This window comes from Desmodus rotundus, chromosome 7, assembly GCF_022682495.2.
Source record: "Desmodus rotundus isolate HL8 chromosome 7, HLdesRot8A.1, whole genome shotgun sequence".
NCBI lineage: Eukaryota > Metazoa > Chordata > Mammalia > Chiroptera > Phyllostomidae > Desmodus > Desmodus rotundus.
Window position 1 is genome coordinate 75,225,254 of NC_071393.1, and position 17,433 is coordinate 75,242,686.

The window sequence follows — 17,433 nt, forward strand, 5'->3', positions numbered from 1 at the left end:
CGCACGAACGAGCTTGGAAGAAGACTGCTGTTCCCCTGAGTCACACCCTTACATGAGACTACAGCCCTGGCCAACGGCTTGGCTCAACCTCACGAGAAACTTTTTTCCAGAGCACCCAGCTAAACTGTACCCAGATTTCTTTACCACAGAAACTGTGAGGTAATAAATATTTGCTGTTTGAAGCTTCTAAGTTTTGGGGTAATTTGTTTCAGAGTGATAAATAACTATGACAGGTACCAAGGTAATATAGAGGAGGAAAATAGTCTTCCACAAATAGTGTTGGATCCATCTGATATCCTTATGGAAAAAAATGAACCTTAACCCCTACCTCACAATATACACTGCTATTAATTTGAGGTATATATTAGACCTAAATGTAAAAGCTAAACTATAAAACATCTGCAAAAGCACAGAAGAAAATCTTTACAACTTCGGGATGGGCAAAGCTTTCTTCATGAGATATAATAAGTACTAATCATAAAGAAAAGGTCGATAAGTTGGACTTTGTCAATGGTTTTACGTGGAGGCATTATGTATGTGATCTGTGCTTCAGAAAAGTAAGGTCAGTCTGGCTGCGGTGTGGAAGGTGGATTGGAGAGGGAGAGAGACTGCAGACAAGGAAGGCACGTAGCCGTCTACTGTAAGAATTGAGTAAAGTGCTGAATCAGAGAAGGACATAAGAGATACAGAAGAAAGGAAGGGACACACATGCGGAGACAAAGAGACACAGAGACAGTCTGACTTAGGGCACATACCATAGAGAAAATGTGGTATGATACGTTCTTTTTTTATTAAAAATCAAAACTGGGCTTTTGGTATAAGTTACAAATTACACAGTGATTTTCAGTGTAACATTTCATTAATCCTGGAATCCATCATAATCTTTTCTGCTCTGTCTTCCTGTCTGTCTCTGTCTCTGTCTCTGTCTCTCTCTCTCTCACACACACACACTCAACACTAGTAATCATTAGAGGCAGGCAAATCCAGTGAAGTTGAAATGGTAAATGAGGCCCTGACTGGTGGGGCGCAGTGGGTTGAGCATAGTCCCACAAACTGAAAGGTTGCCAGTTTGATTCCTGGTCAGTGCACGGGCCTGGGTTGTGGGCCAGGACCCTGTTAGGGGCATGAGAGAGACAACCAATTGATGTTTCTCTTGCACATCGCTGTTTTTTTCTTCTTTGTCCTTCCCTTCCCCTCTCTCTAAAAATAAATAAGTACAATCTTAAAAAAAAAAAAAAAGAAATGGTAAATGAGTATCAGAACATCAGTCTAGCTCTGGCTGGTGTGGCTCAGTGGATTGAGCGCTGGCCTGCAGACCCAAAGGTCACCGCCTCAATTTCCAGTCAGGGCACGTGCCTGGGTTGTAGGCCAGGTCCCCAGTGGGTGCTTCTCTCGCACATCGATGTTTGTCTACCTCTTTTTCCCTGTCTCTAAAAATAAATAAATAAAAATCTTGAAATGCTTAAAAAAAAAAGAAACATCAGTCTTAGGCCCTGGTGGGCGTGGCTTGGTTCTGTGTATGGAAAGGTTGGGGTTTCAGTCCCTGGCCCCCTGGATGGGGTGTGTATGGGAGGCAACCCATAACTGTTACTCTCTCATATCGATGTTTCTTTTTCTCTCTCTTCCTTCCTCTCTCTCTCAAATCAATAAATGTATCCTCTTGTGAGAACTGAAGAAAAAAATCAGTCTTACTTTGTATGTGCATTCATTCTTTCATCCAGCCAACAAATATCTGCTGTCTTTTTATAAAAATTGTGGTAAAATATATACGACATAAAATTTGCCATCTTAATCATTTAAACTGTAGTTCAGTAGTGTTAAGTAAATTTACATTGTTTTTCAACCAATCCCCAGAACTCTTTTCACCTTGCAAAATCGAAACTCTGTTTCCTTTAAACAACAACTCCCTGTTTTCCCCTCCCTCCAGACCCCGGTAACATATCTACTTTATGTCTCTATGCATTTGATTACTTTAGGTACCTTATGTAAGTGGAAATATAAATAAAGGATTTGTCTTTTTGTGCCTGGCTTAATTCACTTAGCACAATATCTTCAAGGTTCATCCATGTTGTAGCATGTGACAGAATGAATGCTTCTTCTTTTTTAAGGCTGAATAATATTTCATTGTATATATACATGATCTGGCAGAAGTAATGTCTGCTTAAGTGTGGTTGGTAGGGTAATAATATAGGTGTGATCATTTATAGTTTTAATTTGAACATGTCATCTAAAATGTCATATGGTGTGCTTGAGTGTGATATTGTTATGTCACAGAATTACATGATTATGATTTTGTAATAAAAAAGGGGCATTATTTGTGCCAGACCTTGTGTTTGCTTATACTAGCAGAATTATTCCACTTACCCTTACTAAGAACGTTCACAGTGTAGGGCATTAGAAACCTGTCTAGTCTACTGTAAAAACAATATAGACGACATATTTTTAAAAAAGATTTTGTTTATTTATTTTTAGAGAGGGGGGAAGGGATGGAGAAAGAGAGGGAGAGAAATATCAATGTGTGGTTGCCTCTCATGTGGCCCCCACTGGGGACCTGGCCCGTAACCCAACTGGAAATCAAACCGGCGACTCTTCAGTTCACAGCCCATGCTCAATTCACTGAGCCACACCAGCTGGGGCAAGATGGCATATTTTATATTCTTTTTTTAAAAGTATATCTTATTGATTATGCTATTACAGTTGTCCCATTTTCTTTTTCCCCTTTATCCCCTTCTGCCCTGCCCCCCTCCCTCCGGCATTCCCCCCCTTAGTTTATGTCCATGGGTTGCACATATTAGTTCTTTGGCTTCTCCATTTCCCATACTATTCTTAACTCCCCCTGTCTATTTTGTATCTACCATTTATGCTTCTTATTCCCTGTATCTTTCCCCCCAATCTCCCCCCCTCCCTCCCTGCTGACAACCCTCCGTGTGACCTCCATTTCTGTGATTCTGTTTCTGTTCTAGGTGTTTGCTTAGTTGGTTTTTGTTTTTGTTTTAGGTTCAATTGTTGATAGTTGTGAGTTTCTTGTCATTTTACTGTTTACAGTTTGGATCCTCTTCTTTTTCTTAGATAAATCCCTTTAACGTTTCATATAATAAGATCTGGGTGATGATGAACTCCTTTAACTTGACCTTATCTGGGAAGCACTTTATCTGCCCTTCCATTCTAAATGATAGCTTTGCTGGATAGAATAATTTTGGATGGAGGTCCTTGCCTTCATGACTTTCTGGCATGTAAGGTTTCTTTTGAGAAATCAGCTGACAGTCTTATGGGGACTCCTTTGTAGGTAACTCTCTCCTTTTCTCTTGCTGCTTTTTAAGATTCTCTCCTTATTTTTAATCTAGAGTAATGTAATCATGATGTGTCTTGGTGTGTGCTCCCTTGGGTCCCACTTCTTTGGGACTCTCTGAGCTTCCTGGACTTCCTGGAAGTCTATTTCCTTTGCCAGATTGGGGAAGTTCTCCTTCATTATTTCTTGAAGCTTTCAAGGGAGAAAAGGCATACAACTGTAACTGAACAATAATCAAAATTTAAAAAAAGAACTAAAAAAAATAAGCTTTCAATTTCTTGGTCGTCTTCTTCTCCTTCTGGCACCCCTATGATTCTGAGGTTGGAACGTTTAGAGTTGTCCTGGAGGTTCCTAAGCCTCTCCTTATTTATTTATTTTTTGAATTCTTGTTTCTTCATTCTGTTCTGGTTGAATGTTTATTTCTTCTTTCTGTCCCAGATTCCTTCCCTTCACTGTTGGTTCCCTGTATATTTTGCTTTATTTCACTTTGCATAGCATTCACTTTTTCCTCTATTTTGTGACCATACTCAACCATTTCTGTGAGCATCCTGATTACCAGTGTTTTGAACTCTGCATCTGATAGGTTGGCTATCTCTTCATCACTTAGTTCTACTTTTGAAGTCTTGATCTGTTTTTTCATTTGGGCCATATTTCTTTGTCTTGCCTCACCTATCATGTTGTAAGGGGTGGAGCCTTAGGTATTCAGCAGGGCAAGCCAACTCACTTCACCGTATTGTGGCACTGTCTGTGGGGGAGGGGTCAGAGAGGGAACAATGCTGCTTGCTTGGTTCTCTGCCAGCTTTCACTCACTTCCCCCACTACCCACAGCAAATTGGGCCCTTCTGGTGCTGATTCCTGGGTGAGTGGGTTTGTGTACCTTCTAGGACCTTGCAGGCCTCAGCAATGAACTCTCCTGTGAGGCTGGGAGTTTCTCCCATCACCACAACCCTTATAGGTTTTACAGCCAGAGGTTTTGAGGCTTTCTTTCCCTATGCTGGAACTCTGGGTTGAGCAGTCTGTCTCGCTCCCTAGTTGTTCCTCCCGGCTTACTTGCACATGAATATGGGACAGCCCAGTCCTCTAGCTGCCACCTCACCCACCCCTGTCCTCCAGCCACCGCCTTGCCAGGCGTCCTCTCTGGCCTGGCTGTGCGTCTCCACCCCTCCTACCAGCCTGGATGAGTGTTTCTTTAACTCCTTGCTTGTTGGACTTCCATACAGTTTGATTTTCTTACAGTTCTGGTTGTTTTTTGTTTTTACATTTGTTGTTGCCCTTTTGGTTGTGCGAGGAGGAAAAGTGTATTTACCTATGCCTCCATCTTTACCAGAAGTTCCCACATATTTTATATTCTGAAATCAACTTCAACATGCTATTATTATTATAGTGAAACACTTATATTTGTAAGTTCTCATAAAGTTTGAACTAATGCAATGTGGAGGAAATGGAAAATAGAGGTTGGATTTAAAAGAAATTTAAGTGCTAGAAGCAACAGAATTTTGGTCCTGGCTGGGTGCTCGGTTGGTTAGAGCGCCATCCTGATATGCGAGGTTATGGGTTTGATCCCTGGGCAGGGCATGAAAGAATCAGCCAATGAGTGCATAAGTAAGTAGAACAACAAATGTTTTTTTTTTTTTCTCTCCCTCTCTCTCTCTAAAAAAGAATTCAATGAAAAAGTTTTCTTTTTTTTTAAAGAAGCCACAGTACTTTACAACCAATTGATTGTCAAAAACAAATGAGAAGAAACAATTAAGGATAATGGAGTTTTCCTGGACTGGAAGAGTTATCAAAATGGTGGCATTATTGCCCATTTAAGGGAATACAGTAGTAGTTTGTGTGTGGGTTGAAAGAATGTATAATTAATTGACTTTGGAAATACTGAATTTCAGATGTGTATGGGTAACTCTGCCTTAGCTAAACCTTCCCTTTGTTATGAGTTGGTGATGAAGCTAGAAGAATATGAAAGCAACCACTGTGGGGAGACTGGGAAGGGAACATCTAAAATACTGTTATGTAAGTGAAGGGAAGTGTGAGTTTTGAGGGTATTTTTATTCTGAGGCATATAGTTATACACAATTTTAACCTCCTTTAAGTATCATCATTTTGCTTCAATAATGTCTACAGTTCAGCATTTTAAATATGTTAAGAGGAAAAATAAAACCCCTGAAATGAAAGCAGGAGGTAACGTAACAATTTGTACCAACAGATGGGCAATAGTCACCAAGGAGCCTGAAAGAGATCTGCAATGTAAGAATCTGTTAGTGTGCCTCTAGCACTGTCTAGGGGAGAAAGAGAATAGTGGAGAAAAAAAAGATTCAAGAATGTGTTGTATTGGAGAGAGGACAGGATGCTGGTTAGAATACAATCTTCGTCAATAAGTACTAGTCATATCTATAGAGTGCTTCCTATTTACCAAGGACTATGACAGGTATTCTAAATATTTTTATCTCTGAATCAGCATGATAATCCAAAAAATAAGTATGATGGGCCCCAATTTATAATTCAAGGCACTGAGCCTCAAAAAATTTAAAACCTGTTCAGGGTCAAAGTACAATAAGTGAGAGAACTGCAAGTTTACCCAGATGGGTCTGATTTCAAGGCCTGGGCTGTTTCCACTTTATCCAATAGACCCCAAACCTATTTGGGCATCAGTTTGCCTGGAGCATGTGTTAAAACACATTTTCCAGGGGTGGCCTGAGAACCAAAGGGTTGCCGATTGGATTCCCTGTCAGGGCACATCCCTGGGTTGTGGGCCAGGTCCCCAGTAAGGGGCACGTGAGAAGCAACCACACAATGATGTTTCTCTCCCTCTCTTTCTCCCTCCCTTCCCCTCTGTCTAAAAATCAGTAAATAAAATCTTAAAAAACTCGACATTTTCCAGCCTTCTACTCAACATTGTCTCACAAGATGGTAAAATTAGTATAGCATTTTTCTCTCAGCATTGTTGTTAAGATTTCAAATAGTACGGTGTATTGGAGAGTTTCATAAACTTCAAGTTTAACATAGATATGGTTTAATGGCCATAATGGTTTATCATGTGGTCATCTTATTCCCTTTCTTATATATTTATATTAATTAATTAATTAATTAATTATTACATTTTGAGGTAACATTTGTTAGTAACATTATACAATTTTCAGGCATACATTATAATTTAATATCTGTATACACTATAGCGTGTATATATCTAAATGAGATTCTATTTGTTGTCATTCATTTGACCCCCGTTTACACATTTTGCCTTTCTTGTACCCCACCTTCTCCTCTGGTAACTACCAATCTGTTGTCTGTAGTAAGTTTGTTTTTGTTTTGTTTGTTCATTTTTTTAATATTCCACATGTAAGTGAAATCATATGGCTTTTGTCTTTTTTCATCTGACTCATTTCATTTAGCATAATGCCCTCACAGTCCATTGATGCTGTCATAAGTGGCAACATTTCATTGTTTTTATGGCTGAGTGTGTGTGTATACAGATACATCTTCTTTATCCAGTCATCTCTCAGTGGACACTTGGGTTGCTCGCATATCTTGGCTATTGTAAATAATGCTGCAGTGAATATAGGGGTACATACATCTTTTCAAATTAGTGTTTTCATGTTTTTTGGATAAATACCCAGAAGTTTAGACTGATAAGAACAGATACTACACTTGATCTTAGCCAAAAGTCCAAGAAGCGATATGGATAAATACCCATAAGTTTAATCCCTTTCTTTTGATTTTCTAGTCAGGAAACAATTTTCTGATAATTAATTAGGCTCATCAAGTACCTTGAAACCTGAAAAGGGAGCCTGAAATTATGTTTCAGCTTGGTAGTATCCATTTTATAAATCAAGAAATGATTTATTTCTAATTCCCCAACCTTGATCATCCCTTTATGAACTAAAATAATGAAGTTTTTTTTAAAAAAGATTTTATCTTTAGAGAGAGGGGAAGGGCAGGAGAAAGAGAGGGAAACATCTACGTGTGAGAGCTAACTGGATGAGTGAGAGATACATCAGTCAGTGGCCTCTAGCTCACCCCCAACTAGGGACCTAGCCTGGAACGCAGGCATATGCACTAACTGGGTATCCAGTCAGCAACCTTTCATAGGCTGGCACTCAATTCACTGAGTCACACCAACCAGGGCATGAAATAAAATTTTGAAATCAGCAAAATTGAGGAATGAAGTTCAAAGCAGAAGAGGTATACATTATTTTAATTAGGGACTTCATTGGAGTAGAATATTAAGTTTTTATGTGGAGGTTGGTTTGTGAATAGTTTACAAAATTAACTTGTTTTGATGTGAGACTACCTTTTTTCTTGGTTCCAATATACCATAGCTAGTATTAGGTTGAGCCAGAAAATGTAAGGGGGCCATATCCATGGCCCCTTTAAAAAGCCTCCTGCCTTCTGTTCCTTCCTCCCCTGTCCCCCACTATCCCTAACAAGAGTAGTGTGTTTGTTTGTTTTGATTAGAGATTTAGTTTATTTAAGCCAGACAACTGTCGAGGAGCAATATCTCAAATGCTTTTTCCAGTAGTAAGTTTACCAAGAAAGGTCTGATCTTCTGCCTCAAAAGAAATTCTAGGTGTTAATTACTCTCCCAAGTGGGGTTTAAAGTTGTATGTAAATTAGCATTGTTTTCCACTAACCAGGAAAGACTGGTAGTTTACCAATAGGCAAATACTCCTGCTATTTTTTTTTTGCAATGTTCCCCAAGGCACTCAGCAGGCACTTACTAAATGCATGCTCCAAGAAGAAAAGTTTAGCAGTTTCCCCAAGACCACACAGATAGAAAAAGTAAGGGGGAGGGGACTGAAAGTGCCTGTTATATCCAGTTACACTCCCATAATTACTCAAATCGCCTTATTCTGAGTCCAACGACCGGCTTTCAAGGGGACATGAAAGGAATGCCCCGGAGGTGAGAGCCAGGAAATCGGGAGAGGTGCTTTTCCCGGCATGCTCTGCAGCACACCGAGGGGCGCCAGACGTATCCCGGCGTGCACCGGGGAGCGCCCAAGGGCGATGGTTCCCGGTTCCTGGAGGGGCACGCGAAGTTAAACCGGTAGGTGTGAGCTTTCATGGTTTTGAGACCTTGCTTTTTCGTTTTTCCTTTATGAGTACAACCCCCTAACGGCAGTAAAGGAGGCCCTCTAACTGGCCTCCCTTTTCCGCGTGCGAATGACTTTCGGCGCCGCTTCGAGCACGGTGCCAGGTGATTAGCGGTTAGGGGCAGGACTGAGCTAAGCACGTGACTAAAGCTGGCAGCCAATGAGTAGCCGGGTGGTCCAGCAGCGCGACGATTCCCGGACCCGTGAGCGGAGCGGAACGGCGCGTGGGTCCGCTCCGATCGGCCCCGGCAGGTACGCGCAGGCGCCTTGGTTGCCACGCGTTCCGCCCGTCCCCACGCGCCCAGTGGCGTGTACTTGGCGCGAGGTGTTGAAGAGTCAGTTTGGGTGTTTTTTGTGGGAGCGGGGAAGGAGAGGGTTGAGGGGGGGCAATGGCATCACGTGGACGCCACAGCCAATCGCAGGCCGAGGCGCACCCACCGCTTTCCCCGGCGCCCTGGGGTGCGACGTGTTCAGTGAGGTTCGGCTCAACTCTGACGGCTGGAGCTTTTTTTCGAAGCGCCTATGCGGCTTGTAAAATCTGGCCATGGGTTTTCGCGGTCTTTAGCACCCCTGTGAGCACGGACGACAAGTTCTCATCAAAATGGCTGCTGGAAAGAGTCGCCGAGCCGGGGGAGCGCTGGGGCCGCGTGAACGTCACATGATGAGGTTGGCAGCGCGTGCTGCTGGCGCGGGGAAGGGGGAGGATGGGAGAGGAGAGAGGCGTAGTCAGTCACGTGCCCTCGACTGCGCGGTCCTGTGCCTTTTCTGCGGTTTTGCACCGACCACATTGTCTGCTTTTACTCCTCCCACATGAAAGCGTGGCAAGCCTCGCCGATAACCAGTACGGTGTGGTGGAATGAGCCGACGTCTGGGAGTTAGAGGCCTGGGGTTTATCTAAGCCTTGGCTACTTTTGTAATTAGCAAGTCATGTTGCCACTCTCGGCTTTCATTTTCTCCTTTATATTTTAGCTGTGTATAGATTATTTTTTAAGGTCCTTCATATGGTATATGATCTCTGCCTTATTCCAGTTAACGAAGGACTTAACAGAGGGCAAATTATTAACAATTATGAGACAATTCCATCTTTTCACAGCAGTTCCCTCTCCCAACATTACACTGATGTGGGAAATCTGGTTGTGGCAATTCGTTATAATATTCTAGTACATTTGTCCATGTTTATCAATAGCATTTGTACTCCGTACCTGCCCATTTTCTTAAATGAAAACTTTTTTAGCCGTCTAGTCCCTGTGTGTTTCCTGGAAAGAAATTGAGGTTAGTATTGTTATAACTGGAGATGAGGAAACTCAAGTAATTAGAAGGGACTTACTAATGCCCCATAAAGCTTCTCCACTTGGTGAGCCAGTCCTTGTAAAACAGTCGAGGCTCCCTGCCACCTGCCTTTGGTCCTCTTCTCCCAGCTACAGCTCTTCACTTTACCAAAGGTCAAGGGCTTTAGTGAAATGAAAGAAACATACATTATGTATATTTCATATCACTCTAGGGTTTATGCTACCCTTTGATGTATCTTAAAGGCCCTTTGAATTTTGTGGGAGCACGATCTGAGAAACATTTATTGAGCAATCGCAATAATAGTTTTCACTTTTGAGCAATTATAATAATAGTTAATATCTTTCTAGCATAGACCCTTATATGTCTTAATTTATTTAGTTCTCATAAAAAACCTATAAGGTAAGTACTATTATCTCCACTTACCGATGAGAGAAATAGCAAAAGAGAGATTTAAGTAATTTGCATAAGGTCATGTGGCTGATAATTTTATGGAATTCCAACCCAAATTCCTTCTGAAAACTTGACAAAATGATTCTAAAGTTCATTTGGAGGAATGAATCTGTAAAGTAGGAAAATTTTTGAAAGAGAAAAGTGAGGTGGAGAGGGAATTACACTAGTGAATACACAAATAAAGCTGTGATAGTAAGTAGTAAGTCTGGAATAGAGCAGTGGCACAGAATAATAAATTTAGAGATACATTAGGCCGTCTTGTACTATAAAAGTGGCTTTTCATAGTAGTTGAGAAAACTTCAAAATTATATTGGAACAATTTTTTTCATGCGAAAATTATTTTTACTAGTAAGGGAAATTGAACATTTTCTATATTCAATTTATTTACTTTTTAAAAAGATTTAATTTATTTAATTTTAGAGAAAGGGGAAGGGAGGGAGAAAGAGAGAGAAATATCAATGTGTGGTTACCTCTCACGTGCCCCCTACTGGGGACCTGGCCCACAACCCAGGCATGTGTCCTGACTGGGAATTGAACGAGCGATCCTTTGGTTTGCATGCTTGCGCTCAGTCCACTGAACGGCACCAGCCAGGGCTAGATTTATTTACTTTTAATTTTTATGGAACAATTGACTAACCATTTGGGGGAAAAAGAATTGCACGTGAAAATGTAAATAGAATGAAATCCAGGTGAAGTAAATATTTAAATATAAAATGTAAAGTCAGAAAATTACTTCGTTAAAAAATGGGTACACAGTTTTCCAATCTTGGATTAGGATGAGTTGTTCTAAGCCTGACTGCAAAGGCAGAATCCATAAAAGCAAAGATTGATAGAATTATTGCATAAAACAATCTTTAGTTGTCAAAAACACTGTAAAGTTAAAAAACAAATTTATTCATTTAGTATTCATTTAACATATTTATTGAGTACTTGCTATGTGCCAGGAAGTTTTTCAGGTATAGGGGATCCAATGGTGAGGAAAGCCAGGAAAATAGAGGGAAAAAAAATCCTGTACCATGTGTTGGACCTAGGTTAATGCCCTTAATGTCTATTGGATAGGCAAAAGACATGAATAGGTAGGTCACACACATAGGGACATAAAAATGACCAATAAAGATAAAAACACATATTTTTTTCAATTATAAATAACACAAAATAACTTCCCACCACAGTCTAGATGGCAGATTGGCATTTATGTAATAATATGTTAATATCTGGTATTGGCATAGGGGAAATTGAGTAGGGAAATTGATACATTCATACACTGCTGTTGGTGGATATTTACATATGAACATTCTTAATGGAGGAGGGCATTTTGACTATACTCATTGAAAGTATTAAAAACCTGTATGTCCTTTGACTCAGCAGTGCCTTATCTGTGTTAAGGCACTGATTCGTAGGCTTGCAAACATTTTCTTTTAAGAGTTGTCTTGCAGTATTTTTTATAACAAAAACTGGAAAAACTTAGGTATTGTATAATAGGAGATTGGTCCAGTAAATACAGTGCTTTCATAGAACATAATATCTTATAGCTTGTAGACATGATACAGATTTCTACTAATGACTTGGAAAGCATATTATATCTATTTTCTTAAGTGTAAAAAGTAGGTTACAAAATTATGTGTAACATGATCACATTTTTGTAGGAAGATACCTATATGTGTTAATTTAAATAGATGTCTAAAATGTATACATCAGAGGTAATCTGGCGCCCTGACTGGTGTGGCTCAGTTGGTTGAGCGTTGTCCCACAAAGGGAAAGGTCGTTGGTTCAACTCCCCGTTGGTGCATATAGTTGGATTGCAGCCCAGTCCCTGGTTGGGGTGTGTGTGAGAGGCAACTGATTGATGTTTCTCTTACACATCTGTGTTTCTCTCCCTCCCTTCCTCTCTCTTTGAAAAAATAAATAAAATCTTTTAAAAAAGTTAACTATGAAGCCTGGAATGGTATATATCAAATTTGAACTACCAGTGATTTTATTTGAGTGGTAGGATTTTTGGAAGAATTTATTTTTTTAATATTTTGGATGAATTTAATTAAAGAAAATAAACTTTATTTTTTAGAACTGTTACACTTATAGAAAAATTGCAGAAAATGTTATAGAGAGTTTCCATATACCCAACACCTAGTTTTCCCTATTAATAACATGTTATGTTAGCATGGTACATATGTTATAATTAAGTAATCAATAAATACTGATACATTACACAGTTCAGTCAGGTTTCTTTATTTTATTTTTTAAATAATATTTATTAAAGATTTTATTTATTTTTAGAGAGAGGGAAAGGAAGAGAGAAAGAGAGGGAGAGAAACATCAGTGTGTGGTTGCCTCTCATGTGTCCCCTAATGGGGACCTGGCCCGTAACCCAGGCATGTGCCCTGACTGGGAATCGAACTGGCAACCCCTTAGTTTGCAGGGTGGTGCTCAATCCACTGAGCCACACCAGCCAGGGCAAATTATTATTAGTTTTTAAAAAAGAGTTTATTTGAGCCAAACTGACAACATATGTCACAATCTCAAATGCTCTGGAAAATGATAGATTTGCTCGCCCTCTCTCCCTTCCTTTCTTCCTTCCTTTCAGTGTATACTTAAAGAATATATTTTTTTAAAGTAAATTTTATTGATTATATTATTACCATTGTTCTGATTTTCCCCCCTTTGCCCCACTCTGCCTGTACCCCTCTTCCCTCCAGCTATCCCCTCCCCTTAGTTCATGTCCGTGGGTGGGGCATGTAAAACATTTGGCTTCTCCATTCCCTACATTATTCTTAATATTCCCCTAATTTTTGCCTACCAATTTTGCTTCTTAATTCCTGTATCTTTTCCCCCACTCTCCCCCTACCCCCTCTCCACTGATAACCCTCCAACTTATATCCATATCTTTGATTCTGTTCCTATTCTGGTTGTATGCTTAGTTTGTTTTGGTTTTTTAGATTCAGTTGTTGATAGTTGTGATTTGTTGTCATTTTACTATTTATAGATTTGATCTTTTTCTTAAATAAGTCCTTTTAACATTTTAGAAGGGGTCAAGGTAATTTTTTACAATATATTTATTGATTATGCTGTTACAGTTGTCCCATTTCCCCCACTTCACTCTACTCCATCCTGCGCACCCCCTCCCTCCCACATTCCCCCCCCTATAGTTCATGTCCATGGGTCATACTTAGAAGTTCTTTGGCTTCTACATTTCCTACACTATTCTTACCATCCCCCTGTCTATTTTCTACCTACCATTTATGCTACTTATTCTCTGTACCTTTCCCCCCCTCTCTCCCCCTCCCACTCTCCTGCTGATAACCCTCCATGTGATCTCCATTTCTGTGACTCTGTTCCTGTTCTAGTTGTTTGCTTAGTTTGCTTTTGTTTTTGTTTTAGGTGTGGTTGTTAATAACTGTGAGTGTGCTGTCATTTTTACTGTTCATATTTTTTTATCTTCTTTTTCTTAGAGAAATCCCTTTAACATTTCATATAATAAGGGCTTGGTGATGATGAACTCCTTGAACTTGACCTTATCTGAGAAGCACTTTATCTGCCGTTCCATTCTAAATGAAAGCTTTGCTGGATAGAGCCATCTTGGATGTGGGTCCTTGCCTTTCATGACTTGGAATACTTCTTGCCAGCCCCTTCTTGCCTGTAAGGTCTCTTTTGAGAAATCAGCTGACAGTCTTACGGGAACTCCTTTGTAGGTAACGCTCTCCTTTTCTCTTGCTGCTTCTAAGATTCTCTCCTTCTGTTTCATCTTAGGTAATGTAGTTATGATGTGCCTTGGTGTGTTCCTCCTTGGGTCTAGCTTCTTTGGGACTCTCTGAGCTTCCTGGACTTCCTGGAAGTCTATTTCCTTTGCCAGATTGGGGAAGTTCTCCTTCATTATTTGTTCAAATAAGTTTTCAAATTTTTGTTCTTCCTCTTCTCCTTCCAGCACCGCTATAATTCGGATGTTGGAACGTTTCAAGATGTCCTGGAGGTTCCTAAACCTCTCCTCATTTTTCTGAATTCTTGTTTCTTCATTCTTTTCTGGTTGGATGTTTCTTTCTTCCTTCTGGTCCACACCTTTGATTTGAGTCCCAGTTTCCTTCCCATCACTCTTGGTTCCCTGTACGTTTTCCTTTGTTTCTCTTAGCACAGCCTTCATTTTTTCATCTAATTTGTGACCAAATTCAACCAATTCTGTGAGCTTCCTGATAAGCAGTGTTTTGAACTGTGCATCTGATAGGTTGGCTATCTCTTGGTCGCTTAGTTGTATTTCTTCTGGAGCTTTGATCTGTCCTTTCTTTTGGGCCATTTTTTTTGTCTTGGCTTACCTGTTAAGTAAAGGGGTAGAGCCTTAGGTGTCTGCCTGGGCCGAGTAACGCTGGTCACTGTACTCTGATGCTGTGTGTGGGGGAGGGGCCTAGAGGGAGCAATGGCGTCTGCTCCACTCTCTGCTGAATTTCAGTCACAATCAAACTGGGCCCCTCTGGTGCTGATTCCTGAGTGGGTGGGCTTGTGCATGCTCTAGGCCCCTGTGTGTCTCTCCCATGAACTCTCCTGTGAGGCTGGGAGTTTCTCCCACTGCCGCCTCAACCCCCACGGGTGTTTTCAATCAGAGGTTTGAGGCTTTATTTCCCTGAGCTGGAGCCCTGGGTTGTGTGGTCTGCTTCGCTCCCCCGCCATTCCTCCTGGTTTATCTATGTGCGAATGTGGGGCCCCAAGGTCTGCTAGCTGTGGCACTGCCTGTCCCTTTCATTCCACAATCCGCCAGGGGTCAAGGTAATTTTTGAAGGTAGAATTTGCTGATTGATTAGTTGTGGGCATCAGGAAAAAGAGGAATCAAAGATGAGTCCAAGTTCTTAGCTATAGCAACTGGTGCCGTGTAAACAGAGATGGAGAACTGGAAGGAGCTAGTCCGGGGTTTACAATGAAGAGTTTAGTTGGATATGTGAGTTTGAGATCCTCTCTAGATAATCCAGGAGTAGCCATTGAATTGGGAGTTGACTGATCAATCTGTACCCCAGAGTCAAAGTCAGGTCTGTGAATATATATTTGGGATGTCATCAGTACATAGATTGTGTTTAAAAACATGGGTCTGGTCCTGACCAATGGCTCAATGGATTGGGTGTTGTCCTGCAACCGGAAAGGTCACTGGTTTGATTCCCGGTCAGGGCACATGTCTGGGTTGCAGGCCAGGTCCCCAGTTGGGGGTGTGTCAGAGGCAACCAATTGATGTTTCTCTTCTTCTTCTACCTCTTTTCCCCTGTCTAAAAATAAATAAATAAAAACTTTAAGCAAAACCAAAACCAAAACAACATAGGGTCTGGTGAAATCAGCCAGGGAGTAGAGAAGAGGGCTAGCGACTGAGTGTTGAGACTTAGTTGAAAAGCAAGGACAAGAGGAATAGGTTTCATTTAGATTTCTTTTGTGTCTGCATCAGTGTAGTATTTACTGAACAGCATCAATATGGTGTAATATTAAATAATGCAATTGAGATGAGTGTAATGTAATCTAAGCTCTTCCTGTTATGTGAACTGAATCCTCAGTTCACTGTATTACATGTCATTTGTCACTGTATTACATGGGGATTTCCACTTTCCATTACCTAGAGGCATAAACTCCAAATTTCATAACTTAGCATACCAGAGCCATCATTTTCTGACTCTGCCCTACCATTCTCTACTCTTATCCTGTTTCCTCTTTAATACTCCTGTCATTCTCTAACCTTTAGAGCTTTTGTTTTGGCAAAAGAAAGTAAATAATTAAAACTAGATATTACAATACACAATCATATGGACTATCAGCTGAGATTTTTAGAATTTTTTTTACAGTGACTTTTTGGTTTTAATGGTATTCATTGTGATGGAAGTTAGCCAGTACAAAGTTTAATGAAGTGATGTCAGAAGTCTTAGTTTAGAGACAGTTTAGGAATGTTTTAATCTCTAGGACTGAATAATGCTTAGTCTTTGGAGGCAAGCTAATACAATATTCTTCCTTCACTTGCCCACTTTCCCACCCACCTTCTCAGTAGTCAGGAATTCTATTTTAACATTACACGTGTACTTTGAGCTCTTTGCTGTAGAAGAAACCTAGTATAATAAGTTCAGTAGACTCAGCAGTACTCTCCCCAGGAATGTCCATTAAACTATTGCATAGAGGGAGGCTTAATCATGTGAATTATAGGTGTGAGCGTTTCAGTCTGTGAGCTCAAAGTAGGCTTAATTATTTTGTCATTCAATTGTAAGCATGTATTGAGCACTTACCTTGTATGGGAATTGTACGAGGTGCTGTAGGGGACACACAAAAGAAATAAAAGACATGGTTCCCTGCACATGAATCCCTGACAGTTTAGTCGAGGAACTGAAACATAATATTAAAAAGGAATTTAATCTTAACAAGCAATGTGTCAGTAGGTGAAAAGTACTGTGGTATAAATCAAGGACTTTACATTTCTTAAGCCCATAATTATATTCTCAGAGATATATGCAGTCTTATCTCATATTAATTTTTAGCATTTTGACCTGACCTGAAAGCTCTGTGATTTCTCCTATCCTTGAACATTTCTAGTTTCAGTAAGATATTGATTTGGCTTTTTGTTTGATGTGATGATAGCCCTATATAGAGAGTGCCCTGCCAGGGTATTGCATTCAAACATTTTTTTCTTTCACATCAATAGAGTAAATACAAGGTAGAATGTCATTTATCACTTATAAGTATAGGAGGCATACTTTCATAGTTTTGGTATGTATAGGTTTTCCTAGATATATTTTCTACCTATAGAACCTAGAGAACAAATTACTTTTGTGTGTATGAATATGATTTTAAAAGTACAGTTGATTCTTGAACAACATGGTAGTTAAGGGCACTCACTCCTGCACAATTAAAAATCCACATATAATTTTTGACTCCCCCAGAACTTAACTACTGATAGCCTATTGTTGACTGGAAGCCTTACTGACAACATAAACAGTTGATTAACACACATTATGTGTATGTGTTATGTACTGTAGTCTTATAGTAAAGTAGCTAGAGAAAAGAAAATGTTATTAGGAAAATGATAAATAAGAAAAAAACATTCACAGTACTCTATTTTTTAAAAAGATTTTATTTATTTTTAGAGAGAAGGGAAGGAGAAAGAGAGGGAGAGAAACATCAATGTGTGGTTGCCTCTCATGCGCCCCCTACTGGGGACCTGGCCCACAACCCAGGGATGTGCCCTGACTGGGAATCCAACCAGCGACCCTTTTGTTAACAGGCCCGCACTTATTCCACTGAGCTACACCAGTCAGGGCTACGGTACTGAAAAAAAAATTTTTACATACTGAAAAAAAAATTCATGTATAAGTA

General features: G+C 40.1%; 1 protein-coding gene and 1 pseudogene across 3 annotated transcripts in view; one reads left to right on the forward strand and one right to left on the reverse strand.

Moving 5' to 3' along the window:
- Window positions 1–6,796: 6,796 nt before the first annotated feature.
- On the reverse strand, window positions 6,797–6,964 carry LOC112312148 (U2 spliceosomal RNA; annotated as a pseudogene).
- A 1,291-nt stretch (window positions 6,965–8,255) lies between these two features.
- MGA (MAX dimerization protein MGA) overlaps window positions 8,256–17,433 on the forward strand; it is a 157,714-nt gene continuing 148,536 nt past the window's right edge. The window contains exon 1 of one of the 3 annotated variants that reach the window (XM_045201199.2): window positions 8,256–8,628. The gene's annotated coding sequence lies outside the window, so the exon portion shown is untranslated. Of the gene's footprint in view, window positions 8,629–8,775; window positions 9,043–17,433 lie in introns of those variants that run through there. The other 2 variants (XM_045201201.2, XM_045201200.3) reach the window with 2 other exon arrangements.